Here is a 12,950-nt window from a genome sequence, read left to right on the forward strand (position 1 = left end):
TGCTAAGGCAAGAGCCACTGAATTCTTCCTCCTCTAATTACTATTAATTTGTGAGGTATGGACAGAAGATGTGCCACTGTTCATATGGATATTTGCAATACTGACATTTTGCTTATGTCCAAGCTGTTCCCACAGAGGGGGGATTGGATTATTTGTGCTCCCCACCCTTGCTGCAGCGCTCCCAGGGCAGTCCTGAGGCGGGTCTGTGACTGGGCTAGACAGCACAGACTCCACCACCACCACCAACTTCTGATGAAATAAGCGTGTGGAATTAATTCTTTGCCATGTGGTAACCTGTTCTTGCACTTTAAACCCTGACAGCTCAGTTTTATCAAATGATAAAAGGCTTTTATCACACGAGTCAATGCTTAGATGGAAAATGTGATTGGGAGAACTGGTAATAGCTTACCAGACACTTTGCTCAATCCATTTTTCTGTCCTTAGACTTGTCAGGCATGAAAACAATCAAATCCTGGCAGCATTTGCATTTGATGTCCATCCAGACCAACTTACTGAGTAATAGAATTATCTTGGTCTGACATTTGAGGTCGCCAAAAGGGTTTCTGGGCCAAAGACGCCACCATAAAACATCTCAGTCAGGGCTCCTTGATGGCCCATCAGGATAAAAACAGTTTCCTTCTGCTGTGAGGAGTTTTCACCTACAGATGTCTATGGTAACATGTGGGCACATGGTTTTCTTGGCAACTTTTCAAAACTGCCCTTTTCAAAAATTGTTTCCATACTCACTGAATAGTTGGATGTTCGGACTTGGGCAGACTTGAAGAAAAAAGATCTGGGAAAGGGAGTTCAGGGTTCAGAAAGCCTCACTCATGTTATCAGTATTTTAATTTGCCCCAAACTCAGGCTTCAATCCAGAAGGAATTGTTAAATATTGTAATCTTCTGTAGATCAAAGGCTTTCATACAGGCACCCTTTGTTGAGCCTCAGATTGTCTGTTTGATTCGTCATTTCTTCCATGTGAGATTTGATTGTTGATTTGAAGACATCCAGACGTGGAAAGCCCTTCACTTCTCTTCCCAGTTTGTTCCAGTGGCTAATCAGCCTTACTTGTTTCTCAGTTAAGTCTGCCTGATGCTGGCTCCCAGCCACCTATTCTTCCAGTGCCTTGCTCATGGAGTAAGAGAGCTTTGGGTAAGGCAGCGTCAGGCACTGGCACGCTATGTCCACCCAAGCAAAATGCTCTGCAAGGGTGCTTGTTGCCATTTTTAATTGAAAGACTCTTTGCATATTTATTTAAATGGATTGAAATAAAAAAACCAGAAAAAGAAACCGCAGCAGATTAGTGTTTTATACAGAATTTTAGAAGGCATTGTGCTCTATAAACACGTGGTTTTATTTTAATGTTTCTCTAGGCAGATACTACTGAGAACTGACAAAATAAAAAAAACCCAACTATGTATTTGTTATTCTGCTTTGTATAATAAACATCTGCATTCTCTTCTACCTCAAATGTCTGTTTATGAAGTTAGAGAAATCCTCTGCATAAGGAGGAGGCCAGAACAGTACTGAAAACTCAAAAGAAACTCCACATGACAGTCTGACTAAAGAGAATGAAATAAACCTCAAACCTGTCTCCAACACCTATCTGCAACAAAACTCATGCCAAAAAAAAAACCCTTAAAGACCCCCTTAATGCATTCAACGACTATGTTTTCATTAGAAAACTGTTTCTTCCCTGCAAAATATACTCTGAAATCAGGATGGACAGAGAAATTTAGTCTTCAGATACCCAGAAAAAATAGGAATTACTCAAAAATGCTAAGCATACAGTAGATAGAAGAATTAAAAAACTCTGTGCCTGCATCAGCTGGAACAGATGGAAGTTTTGCTCTCAGTGCTAGGACATGCTTTACTACCTTGACTGAAATATTTCTGTTTCAGAGTCCCCTGTGACTCAAGGACTGCCAATGTCATGCCCTGTCAACACCACTGCTGTGGGGTGGATCCATTGGCTCTGTGTTTGCAGGCTGGGTTGGCAAGGATGGCAAGATAAGGACATGCCAACAATCTAAGACAATTCACCAACCTCAGAGCCCACAGAGATGTTAAATCAGGCAGAGCCCAGGGGCAAGGGCAGGAAAAGTAAAAGTATTAAAAAACAGCCTCCCCAAGAATAACTCTTGAAAGCTATTGTCATCTTTCTGACTCAAGTTTCAAAGACCCCTACAAATCAAACTGGCCAAGATTTATTTTAATAATTGCTTCAATGGCCTAACTTCTTGTTTTTGTTCTCCACCATGGAAGAACAACAATGCACTTAAGTAATTGTTGTGAATGGATCAATTACACAATTACCATTAGTGCAGTTGTCTAATGAAGCCTTTTCACAGAGCTAAAGAAAATCAAAGGCAATCCATGCACATTAATGTGCTGTACCTTTTCTGCAGGATGCTCTGGCATTGCATTAAATGCTATTTCTAAAGACTGCCTGCAGCAGATTTAAACTCTGGTTGGGGTGAATAAAGAAAAAATAATGTTGCTTCAACCTCTTACAGTCATCTGGGTTTTGTTTTCATCGTATTTCAGAAATATTCACATGCTTTCCATACATTCTTTAAGGGTACTTTTGTAACATAAAGTTCTCCTTTCTAAGGTAATTTATTTTAGTTTTGATGCAGCCATGGTGATGAATGGGAGACAAAGGGGCATGCGAACTTTCTTTCCCATTTAATCACAAACTATAAGCAATAAAATGTACTCCCCAAGTACTAAGAATAGTTTGGGTGCAAATCTTATGTATGGAAAACTAGCTGCTTGCAGGGCTACTGATGAGTGCCAATTATGGATCCAGCTCCTCTGGGATTTCTAAGCCTTTCATGCCCTCTGTGCACCTGCTCACAGGGCGGGACTGGTACTGCCTAAAGCTGTGCAGGCAGCACAGCCACCACAAACCTTCCTGATTTTCCATCTTCAGCAGAGGTTTCTCCCCTTTTTTCCCTCTCCAGCAGAGGTTTAATTTATTTTCATTTACCTCATTAAGTTAGATGGTTTCTGTGCCAGCTCTAGCTCTGGCAGGGATGGAGAGGTTGTGCTGGCATGTCACCTCTTCTTGGGATGCTAGAGGATCAGCTTCCAGATATCCACATACACAACTGGAGGAACTTCCCCTTTTTGGCAGTGATCACAGATCATTGGGCATGGAAGGCTGTAGGAGCTGGAAGAAAGGTTGTGATGCAGCCAGGGAAAGAACATAATCTGCCTGAAATCAGCAGCACATTCCCTTAATCTTGCATGCTGGGAAAACCCACTGCTGTAAAAGACATGTCTCAAACTCTCTCTTTCAAGGTCTCTTCAAAGTAAATACTGAAAGAGTAAAAACCTGGAAAACTTCTTGGTCCTCCCTGGATCTTTGTTTGGACAGATACAATTGTGGAAGCCAAGACAGAGGTAAGAAAACACTGATTAGTGACAGAGATTTCTGTCTGGGAAGCTAAGAAAACATCTGGCTGGAGTAAGACTGTGGGAGAGACCAAGCCTTGTGGGAGAAGCTGGCGCTGTCTAGTTTTCTGGGACACTCTGGGGTACTCCTAAATAGATTTTTGGCATGTACTCATAGACAGAATTAGCTGGTCCTGGGCCCTCCCTGGCCTGGGAGGGAATCATCTCCATGCAACTCATGTAGCACCATTGACCAAACTGCATAATCATTTCAAGCCTGAGATGGGGAAATGGAGGGATGGCCATCAGAACATTATGGGAGGCATCCAGCTGGCCAGAGCCTGAGTACCAAGTGGGATCAGCACTTTGAAGCAAAGAGTTTGCATTCAAACAAAGATAACTGTTGCACTCAAACAAAGAGTCCTGCTGTCTGTCCAGGGCTGCAGCCATGTCACAGTGCCTGAGAGCCCTGCCATCCCAGGGATGTCTGCCCACGGGTGATGATGGTGTTGGAACTGCCTGGCTGGGCTGACACTCCTGGCCAGAGAGATGCTGGCAGGCTCAGGGACACCCTGGGGCAGGGACAGGGACACCTTGGGCAGAAAAGCAGAGAACAGCAGAACATCATCACAAATGGGAGCTGGCAGCTTTGTGAGACAGCACACTGTCAGCACAAGCAATAGAAGTTGGTGCAAAAAGACCAAGGATAAAAAAGACTTGAGCAAAGACATGAGCTGAATACCTATGCTCACAGTTTTAAGTAAAAATATGTTTTTTCCCTCCAAGAAGAAATGTTAGAAGGAAAAGATAAAAGAAATCTAATGTGTTTGGTGATAAACAAACCTCAATCTCAAAAGACCAAAATAGGAAAAATAAAGCTCATTTCAATTCTTGTTAGACTTCCTTTGCAAAAGACACCTGGCTCAGATGCTCTGAATACATTTAATCATGACTGTCTTATTAAGCAAGATTGAGCCACCTAAACCATATGAAAATTGTTACTGGCCCAAACATGACTCACTAGGAATGACAGCCAGCCCCATTAATTACATTCTGTAGAACAATCCCAAATGTGCATTATTCACACCGTAGTTCTAAGCACATTGTAGCTCATGAGGCAGAGGTGGGAAGACCCTCATTTGGATGGAGACAGAGAACTGCACCTTTGGACTGAGCAAGCACAAACTGGTGGGAGAGAGGAGTGACAAAAATTATACAGAATTCAGTATGATTGATTAATTGCCTTTAATGCAAGTACCACCATAATCATAAAGGGAGACTTGATTAAATGTGCAAGGAACTCGATGGGAACTATGACACAGAACCAGCTGTAAATTTTGATGCTCACCAGCTCTCTGTTCCAGTCCATAGTCTGTGCCTCCAAAAGTGTGTCTGTCCTGCTTGAGTATAAGCTCATCAGAACTGCAAGTACCACATCCATTTATGAGTCAGTGAGTCTCAAATTTTTACAGACTTTCTGAGCTTATGTGACTGTTAAATCTGAAAATTAAAATTATTCTAAAATACTTGCCTTGATTATGCAGTAGCAGGCATGTGCAGTTGATCCAAAGGAGGTAAACTTTGCATCAAATTTCCCCTGGGCACTGTGTGAAACTGCACAATAAATGAGTGTTGCTGTAACTTAAACAGATACTGACTCTTTGGAGACATGAAAATAAAAATGTTCTGGTGTTAAAACGTGGCCCTGACCGGTCTATTACACTCTTCACAAAGTCTGATCGTTTTCTTCTAACAGTAGCTCTCTTAAAAATTAATGATGCATGCTTTCCATGCTCTCTCATTGCCAATGCACGACTCAGTAGGTTCAGATGAGATTCCAGCTAGGCAGGCACTCAGTCAGGGAATGGGCTTAGTTCACCAAAAAACTTTCCTTCTCTTTACCTTTTTCTATTTAATCTACAGAGACCTTCTGTGAGATTTCTCCTTTCCAGTTGTCAATATGACTGCGTTAGATCGGCATCTTGGGTTTAAAATTCCAGATAATAGCATGAAAATATATTTTTTTAAACTGAAGTTTGGAAAAAGCCCAAATATTTCAAAAGAAATCTTTTTCTATAGCACACGTTAAAATTTCCATTAATATTTAAAAAGATCCCAGTAGACAAGAACTTTTCTCCATAAAGCTGCAAAAGTTAAGGCATTCAGAGTACTGAAATTCCCAGCATAATTGTTACAACAAATTCCCTCGGGCTTATTATCACTAACTGAAATTGCAGCAAATAAGCAGCTTTTAGCCTTTTAATTTAAGTCATTTAAAATAAATTGATCTCTGTAGTCATATATCAAACATGTAAATCAGCTTTCTAAAGCAGTGTCTCTGTGATTTAACTCAACTTCTTGCCCACTCCCACCCAGCTGCCTCCTTCCAGCCCATCTAAGGCCTGGGAAAATAGGTAAAATAGGGAAAATAGGTGAAATTGTCATTCTGGTACAAAGGACAGCAGATCTGGCTGTGCCAGGGGAGTGCAGGGCACGAGGGAGTGTGGCTCAGCACCCCACATCCAGCTGCAGCCTCAGACTTCAGTGGATGCAGGCATGCCAGTGGCCAAGGGATGTGTGCTTCTCCAGTATTCCCAGTGCACATGAAATCCCCAAACTGGCGTTTGTTTTTCCCTCCACAGCTGGATGGTGGATCATACTGTGTGCACTCATACTGCCAGCATCAATGGACTCATCTCTAAATGGGAATTAATTAATATGTATGATTAATGCCAAGCTGGGCTGGCTGGGTGCCCAGGTATTGGGAGCTTTGTGTTTTCCATTACTGGAATGCATTTGCTTTCACGGGATGGGCAGATTTTGGATTTTATTGTTATTCTTACTAAATTTAAAAAAAACCTGCAGTGGCAGAGTATTCAACTAGTTGTATGAGACTGGAAAGTAATAACCTAGGACAATGTGATCACTTTGAGTGGCATTTTACTCAGGGCATTCCTACAGGAGCTGCAAAATCTGATATACAATGAAAAGCTTTTGTCAGTCTTCAAAGCATCCAAACTTCCAGAAAACACAAACTTATGGAACTGAGCCTTACTTAAGTCTCTCTTGCAATACAGGAGAGCTACAGAGTTTTTCTGGTTAACAAAGGTTTGCATTTACACATACTTCAGTACTTTACAGTGCTGGCCACACACACTAAAAGCTGCACAGTAAGCTGCAAAATGTTTTCTGCTTTACCAGGGTTCCATTTTAATTCTTCACGTACTATTTTCCATTGTATAAATGGAAAATAAATGAAGTTAATGTTCTGATTTTTTCTTTTATTTTGAAGACTAAGAACTACATGTTATGTTCTTGAATTATGATTTACCACCCCTTTTTTCCCTCTTCAGCAGAGGTTTAATTTAGTTTCATTTACCTCATGTGCTTTGAAATATCCCAGAGACGTGAAGCTTCAGCTGCAATAAAAATATTTTGGCTGTATAATGTAATAAAAAAGGTGACAAAAAATTAAATGGGTACATTTCTTTTTTTGGATATGTGGATATAGGGGTTTCTTGCTTGCACCTCTCAGAAGAATAACCTTTCTTATTTTTATTCTGGAGAACACTTTGGCACTGAGCAGTTTTAGCTGATTTCATAGAATCACAGAATGCTTTGGAAGGGACCATAAAGATCATCAGGGACACCTTCCCCTAGACCAGGTTGCTCAGAGCCCCATCCAACCTGGCTTTGAACACTTCCAGGGATGGGGCACCCACAGCTTCCCTGGGCAGCCCACTCCAGCGCCTCACCACACTCACAGTGAGGAATTGCCTCCTAAATCTGATCTAAACCTCCTCTTTCAGTTTAATGCCATTACTCTGTGTCCTATCACTCTGTGCCCTGGTAAACAGCCCCTCTCTCTCTCTCTTGTACCCTTTGGCTGGAAGGCTGCTGTGAGGAAGCCCCAGAGCCTTCTCTCCTCCAGCCTGAGAAACCACAGCTCCCTCAGCCTGTCCCCATAGCAGAGATGCTCCAGCACTCTCATAATCCTCAGGGCCCTACTCTGGACCAGCTTCAAAAGATCCACTTACTTGTGGATGGTAGGCCCAGAGCTGGATGCAGCACTCCAGGTGGGGTTTCATGAGAGCAGAGTAGAGGGGGAAAGTCCCCTCCCTCAACCTGCTGGTCACCATCCCCTGGTACTCACTGGCTGCACTGAGACAGGTGGCCAACTGCTTTGCAAGACAAATGTTCCTTCTTGCCAAAATCTGTGCTGTGATACTATGCATAATTAGGGGAAATGCATTTTATTGGACTGTGGAAGTTAAGAAGCATGTAGCAACATGCTTTGTGCTTATTTATGGTAAAGTTCAGCTCTGGGTCACCCAGCCAGGTGACCACTCTCAACTCCCAGGCACCTGCAGTGCTCAGACCAGTGTTGGAACAGGTAGGTCCTGGCACACAGAGGAGAGCCAAAGTTTTACCTTCACTACTGCGTTGGCATCACCCAAGATTTCATGCCATAACCATTCTGCAATCTGCAGCTACCAGCACATTCTCCTGCTGCTGATTTATTTAGATAGCAGTTGATGGTTTAATAGTATTTAATTAAGTCCAGTACGGTTAAAACCAGCTAAGCTTTGGCAGCCACTCCTGTCATTGCAAATCGAATTTTGTATTGTGGACAGGGGAATCAGGGAAACAAGATGAAAATTATCCCTCTTGCACCACCCCCTGGTACTTGGCAACAGGGAACTTCCCAATGCTGCTGCCCAACCTGAACCCTCTGTACTAGAATAACATTTTTCACATGACACACACTCAGCATATTTTTTAAACATCTCTAATGAAGCACAGCCATATGTATGCATGTGCCTGTTCACACATGTGCTCTAATACATACAGATATGTGTGTGTGTTTATATATAAATATACACACATATTTAGCTGCTAACACCAGTGTCAACAGGAACAGAAGTGTCTCTCTGAAAGTGATTATTTAATCCCAGGCAAAGAGCTTCCTGCAAGAAGATCAGACATATTAGCCTTCAATACTTTTGAACTTCTCCCACTGGAACAAGCTTAAATCCCTTTCACGTACTGGGTTAAATAAGAAATTTGTTGTCACTGTTTTGAACAATAAAAAATGGTTACAAGAAGCCATGTGAGTTCCTGGTGGATCTGTAAGCTCTTTGAAAACAGTTCTCACATATTTTCCAGCAAAGTTGGACTGCCTTGTTCCAGATTCTAGCACTACCCTGGGGGATAAGATGTACAGTGCTTGCATCGAGTTCTGCACAGATCCAAGGGAAAACAGACTTGCTCATCCTGGCTGCAAATTTTTGAGAGGTTGAGCTGCTGCTCTGTGCTGTGCATGGGTCAACAGAGTCACACAGATTTGCCAAGAGACAGAAGAATACTGTGTAGTTTTCAGGGCTGGGAGAAGATGTTTTCCTGAACAAGTTCAGGAGATGCCACTATTCTTCAGTATCTGGTTCTCCATGAAGGTAGGATGAGCAGGTTGGTGCAACAAAACATTCAACCCAAAGTTCTTAAAGTGCTGTGTTTGCTGAGTAACTTTGTGATACAGTGGCATAATACTTCCAGAGATCTTCATCTGACTCTTTTTAAACCATCTGGTTTGAACCACAAGCTGTATGAAGCTGGCATGCAGCTGGCACCAAAGGAACTTAACAGCAAGCTTCCCTGTAGTTATAAATACCTATAAAATAATCTGTAAACTTTTAAATTGAGATTTGACAGAGAGCTTGAGTGTACGCCAATTTAAAGTACATAAAAATTCCCTCTGGTTTACATCTGTGAGGACGAGGGAGGATAAGAACAGTGTCAGCACAGGAACACACGTGAGGAAAGATCACTCTCTGGAAATGCGTATATACTAAATATTGTGAACTCATCATGTGTACTGCAACTCAACAAATATTTGCTGAATCCTCTAATACAGAGGCCAAAGAAAGCTTTGGCAAATGTAAATCTGAATCAACTTAGATATAGAATCAGATTATTTGAGAACTGATGGCAAAGCTATAAAACACTATAAAACCCATCAGGTGTCAAGTGGGCAAGTGATAATTTTGCCAGCTGACCTCTTCACCAGCTTCTCACACCTGGGAATTGTTTTAACCTTTTACATTTTCACCTGTTCCTATGTACATTTATATATTTTGGGACCTGTGGAGTAGTCTGTTTCTTTAATCTTGAGAAACTAAGCCGGCAGATATCACATGTGGAAGCTCCAGGATGTTGAGGGCTCCTGTGCTTTGACAGGTTCTGGCACCTGCCTGAAGTGAGGGTGTTCTGCCCAGTCAGTGAGAACTGATTAAAAGCAGAAACTGAGGTGGGCTCTTACACATAAACAGCGAAGAGCAAGGCAGCAGCAAGGTCCCTTCAGCATCACCAAATCCTCCCAAGGCACTCCCAGCACGAATCCCTCCTTCCCACGAGTGGCATTTCCATCACCACCACTCCTGCACCCTGCGTGGTGCCACTTGCTATCAACACCTTCCCATGCACTTACAAAGAGTGGGTGGGTGGAGTAACAGGGTCCTTCCCCACAGTTTAGACCAGGGAGTAGCTGGCAATTTAGCACAGAGGAGTAACTCAACAGTTTATTTAAATGGAACACGTTGGAGCTGAGGTAAATAAATGTTTCTGTATTTTCAGTTTTATAACAGATAACTCAAAATGATGTCAACATTTGAAAATGCAAAAATAGTGCAAAATTACTTCTGTGGTAATACAAGACAAACGTTGGCAACCAGCAGCATTTTAGAAGCAACAATAGGAAGCAGATCAGGCAAAGCCCCAGTTTATATAGCAAGGCAGAAATGCAACTAATCTACAGGCTTTTCCCTGTAAGACAGGAGAAAGATCAGTTACATACAGTCAAACCTATGAAAGGTAACTAAACCACAGCATTTGAAAAGTAGCCTTGTATACCAGCTTCCAGACAAAAGGTGAATATACTTTGATTTCTTGCTGAGCACATTTTACTAACTTCTTTTATTATTTGTCTTGGCTTGGGTTTTTGGGGTTTTTTTTGTACTATGTATGAGAGAATGACATGTTGCTGAAAAGCTCACTTCCTTTTAAACACTGGCACCATGAAATTAGAGCTATGTCGACAGTCACCATTCAAGTTAGAAACAAAACAAAACATATATTTTCACAGTAGTAGGACAAAATCCTGCTTGGAAAAATGAAGTGAAGAGAAATACAACTATTGCAACATAAACCTAAAAAAAAAAAGTTTCATAAAGGGCATAAAGTTCCATTGTATCAAGCCCTTTAGAAAAAAAGATTTGCAAATGCATGTCCAAAACGAGAGTTAAATTACAGTTCCGTGAGATTTGAGCTTAGAAACTAGTGTGACATTTGATACTTATTTTCCAGGTAACTTAAAAATATTCATTTCACAGCAGTGATTATGAGGCAACAATCTCATATATGTGTATATAAGGCTGAAGTAGGTCACTGAAGTCACATAACAGCAATAAATTTCTTTCTCAAAGAGCAACTACAGGTTCTCTATGGACTCCTGAAGAATGGGGTTGTCAATTAAACTTAAAAACATCCTTTACAGAGCAGTTTCATATCTGAAAAATCATCAAGAAATACAACGAAAATAATGAAGCTTGAGTCAAATCCAGCCTTTAAATTATTCCTGTAGGAATAAAATTGTTTATTTTTCAATCATTTGACTTGACAAGGAAAACTTATTTGGGAATGTTTTACTGATGAATCAAACTGGCCCAGACACTGTAACAAAGAATTAAATATTTTATCTTAAAAAACCCAACTAGAAACAACAATATAATTTGGAAGAATGATTAACTGCGTAAGCAATAGCAGGACATACAAAATGGGATTAAAAAACTAAACAATTTAGTCAAATTTTCAAATGCATTAGGGGCTTATTAGCCTGAACTGTCTGAAAAGTTGATGATACACGGATTCACTTGACTGTATTTAACCCTCAAATCTTCTTCCAGAAACAGCTACCAATGACAAACAGCAAAATACAAAGTTCAGAGATCCTCAAGTATGTTACTGACCTCTTGGGAACCTGAATGGAGGAAAACATAGAAAAAGTTTACATCATAGAAGAAAACAAAAGACAAATGAGAATCCTATGGCCAATATGAAGGAAGAAAATATTGCTGTAATCCCACATCTGTGTTTGCATTCTGTTTACACAGTTTGGGTTCAAGGCATTCAAATTAAATGTCTGCATTTTTATACAGAACAAGAAAGAATCTCCATCAGTTCTCTCCATCATAAATATGTGATATTATGCACTTATATGTACAAAGGATATTTATCCTTTCTCTTAGATCTTGGCTTTTTAACTTTAAAGCCCTCAAAATATCACAGTCAGTTGTGGTGTTGGGAGAAGGAACTTCTGTTGCAGAAGTCTATTTACACCTTCTCAACCTTTGGCTGAGGTCAGGCAGGTAACCACATTCTTAGCTCTACAAGAAAGTCAGAGATGGAATCTTAAGATACCATTCTTTAGCATTTATAAATGGCCAACCATGCAATAAATTCAATACTAATTCAAATGAATCCCATAGAAATGGAAAATGGACAGGATAACAGAAAAAATATTACAATAGCAACTCTTTTTTGGATACTGAGGTACCAACAATGAGGTATCTACTGATATACACAGTCCAAAGGTTATTTCTGCTACTAGATTTGATTAGGATATTTCCCCCATCATAAAAGAAATTGCTTTCTCATTGAAAGCTTGAACATTTTCAGAATCTTTTTTTAAATGAAAACAAGTACTTTCCAGCATAGGAAAGATATTATTTTAGCCTACTATTTCACATGAAGAAAACATTCGAAAGATGGCTTTGTGGAAATTTCTGTAGAATAGCCTTCAAATTACAAGATAAATTCCTAAACATTGGCTTGAGGGATGCACCTTTTAGAAGAAACAGTCCAATAGATCTCAGCCCAAAGCTGCTGAAAACTTTTTATATAATTCCAATGGTGTGGACCTCCTACCTTACTATTACATTCACACAACATCCTAACAATAATAGCAGCAAATACTTTCAGGTGAAATCCTGTTATTGTTATTGTCTGTGATGAATTTGTATCTTCCCATTTGCTAAATGAAATCTGGCAACTGAAACCAAAGGTCAGTAGTATCTCACTCACTGCAACACAGGAGCAGAACAACAGAGAGAGTTTTGCAGATCAGTGGAAAAAAGTTTGGAAGTCTCAAAGTTGACATTTTTAATATGTCTGTTTTTCCACCAACAATTGCAATGCTGCTAATGCTTCTTTAAAAACATCTTTCTGTAGCAGTAGGTGCTGTGCTTTGGAAGCTCTGCTCTTCTGATTTGTCTTAAAAAACAAATTTCCCTTTCACAGTTGTTTGTGACCTTGAAAATGATAGGGTGACTTTTATTAATAAAGAACTAAGCATGGAGACTGTTAGTATTGGAATCAAATGTTCAGCTCCTTAAAATGTTAAATACTTCTCTCGCATTGCTTTACTAACACACTCTAACAAAAACAAAGAAAAAAATCTAGGGTTATGCTGTGATTTCCTGGACAAGTCAAGAGGCTGT

Source organism: Melospiza georgiana, chromosome 1, assembly GCF_028018845.1.
Source record: "Melospiza georgiana isolate bMelGeo1 chromosome 1, bMelGeo1.pri, whole genome shotgun sequence".
Classification (NCBI taxonomy): Eukaryota; Metazoa; Chordata; class Aves; order Passeriformes; family Passerellidae; genus Melospiza; species Melospiza georgiana.